General features: G+C 47.4%; 1 long non-coding RNA gene across 1 annotated transcript; it reads left to right on the top strand.

The window, feature by feature from the left end:
* The first annotated feature begins 734 nt into the window (after positions 1-734).
* LOC138357622 (uncharacterized) lies at positions 735-2090 on the top strand. Its single transcript, XR_011225093.1, has 2 exons — positions 735-1205; positions 1594-2090. It is a non-coding gene; the product is annotated as an uncharacterized lncRNA (long non-coding RNA).
* Positions 2091-2574: the final 484 nt, after the last annotated feature.

Genomic DNA, 2574 nt, shown 5'->3' with positions numbered 1-2574 from the left:
ACACAAAAAATACTAACTATAAATAAAGGAACCAAATTTTATACATACAGTGACTCCAGCGTGGTCTAGTCGGAGGAGAACGTGTTCTCATCTGGATAGATTGCGATCGAGCCTGTCGGAACGGTTGTGTAACTGCAGGGCACAAATATTTGTGTGTGTCCTCTCCTGTAGCTGCCTCTGTTTCGACAGGTTCCCTGGATAGCTGGAATTGGCCTGGCCCTAGGAAAGTGGGGAAGGGGTGAAATCCGTTGGGCCCACGGATGGATACCTTGGATCCATAGACCTAGGGTAGGTCTAATCACCTGGGATTCGAACCCACGGTGGGAATAAGGGAGGAGATTTGGGGGAGGAGGGGACACAAATGGTTCCTGGAACCAAACCTCACATAAATCCGGACACTCTCTCACACACACACACACACCCATATCCGAACATTCACAGGGACACTCACACACACACATCCATAGACTGTGATAAGGGAGACCATCTGAGGGGACACAGATGGCCTCCTGAAACCACAGATGTAACCGGACACATAATCATCCGGACACTCACAGGGACACTCACACTCACACACTGACACACATCCACAGACACAAACTGTGATAAGGGAGACCATCTGAGGGGACACAGATGGCCTCCTGGACCCACAGGGTCCATATCCACAGGCTCAGATCAATATTTAAATATACATATATATTTATATATTGTTATGATCTCAGCCTGCAGGAGAAACGAGTCTCCCTTCTTGAGAGTTATTCAGCAAGCCTGACCTAACTAGAAGGTCTAGCAAATATTGAGGTGATAACCCATATGAAAAATGGCTGGTTGGATATGTAAAACAATTTAAGATTATGGGCAGTAAGTAAGGAAATAGATAAATGACTGGCTAGGAGTTGTGGACATTTTGCTGGAGGCGTGAGGCTCGCTTCCGGAGGACCTTGACCTCACTTGAGTGCCAGACATCGCAGGGGGAAGCCGCGCTCCGTTTGAGCTCCCGCCAGAAGGGAACCCCTAGTGATATATCTCGAAGAGAAGAGAAGTGTGCGGACGTACCAGCTGTGGAATCGAGCTGGGAACGTTGTGGTCTCAAGTCCTGGTCGACGAGCAGATATTAAATCGCCCAGAAGCATTATTGTGTGCTGTGTGGAGCGCCCTGACCAGACGCCGTCAGAGGGAAAGCGCCCTCGACCAATTAATCTGTGGTAAGCACGATATACGCCAGTTCATAGTGATCACTTGTAGTTGGTCGTGTGCCCAGCGACAGTAGCAATGTTTATTTATAAGTTAGGCATGTTTTAATAAGGCAGAAAGCCTGAAATAAGAGAGTGGAGAGGGAGGAACACGGAGCGACGTCCGCCCCCTCTGAGCGCTGGCGGACGACTGAGGGAGCCTGGCTCCGGATGGAGGAAGACCCTCCCAGCGAGTGAGGACCGCCGCCAGGCGAGGTGGAGTATGGACCCGCCCAAAACGGGGGAGTCCACTCTCACTGTATGTAGAGGACAGATAGAGGTTTGAGGCAAGCATATTGTGTGGTTATTTTTGTTTATGTGTTAAAGGGGAACATTTTATTGGAACGTCGATGGGTTGCAGGTTTGTCTTTGGGGAAGAAGTTGCTGAGAACTTCGAAGCCAGCAGATGATGTAGCTGATGAGACTCCAAGGTAGTGGAGCAGAGGACCTCGAGCTGTGAGGAGAAGCAGCAGTGAAGAGGAGTGTCACGTGCTTCTGTAGAGGTGGTGTAGCAGCCAAGAGAGCTGTGGAAGAACCTAACAGAAGGGTGAAGCACCGTAGTTGCACAAGGAAACTTCATGATAGCAGCCTGGAGGAGCTGCAGAGGATCCTGGTAGTGAAGCCCGGAAGAACCTAAGGATATTAGGGTTGTGAACTTCCAGAGGTGGAAGGGGAAGTTCTGGTGGATTACTTGTAGGGAGTTGATAGTGTTTGGTTGTCAGTAGCGTGCAAGACGCAGTGAGAGGTGAGTGACTGTTGGCATTCTTATGTCAAGGAGTTTTTATACTGAAGTTTAGAGTTGCAGTCGTAGGCTTGATTACCTACAGATGTATGTGCATGAGGACTGACAGTGATCGATTAATCATTGTTGTGTATCAATGAACATTTATACTGATATATGTTATTGCATTCAAATGCTGATTTTCTATATATACATTATCTTGCTGATAGTGCAACAGTATATGTAGGCTTGACCAACTTGAGGAGGTTAATAGTATCAGGTGGTGAACCAGGAGATAGGATACCACTTGATAAGCTGATAATAGAGTTCTGATGGTATTGGAGTGCAACCTGATTGTGATATTATAGAGTATAGGATTCATTATTATTATATGTGTGTATGTATCGTGTATGTGCTTTGTTCAGTAAATGTGTCACAATTTGCTGGTGTTTGCCCTTGTCCTAGTGAGGCTTCCCAGGAGGTAGTAAAGAAGGAGAGAGAGAGAGAAAGAACCATGAACCACTGCTGTGGACAGGGTAGGAGGTAATACTAGTAAGTCATAGGGGGATTGAGGAGATCATATCTCATAAGGAGAGAGTGGGGAGTCACAGCGGCTCGAGT

The sequence above is a fragment of the Procambarus clarkii genome, chromosome 1 (assembly GCF_040958095.1).
Source record: "Procambarus clarkii isolate CNS0578487 chromosome 1, FALCON_Pclarkii_2.0, whole genome shotgun sequence".
Lineage (NCBI taxonomy): Eukaryota > Metazoa > Arthropoda > Malacostraca > Decapoda > Cambaridae > Procambarus > Procambarus clarkii.
Note: the sequence above shows the minus strand (reverse complement) of the source record. Positions and strands in the feature narration are given on the sequence as shown.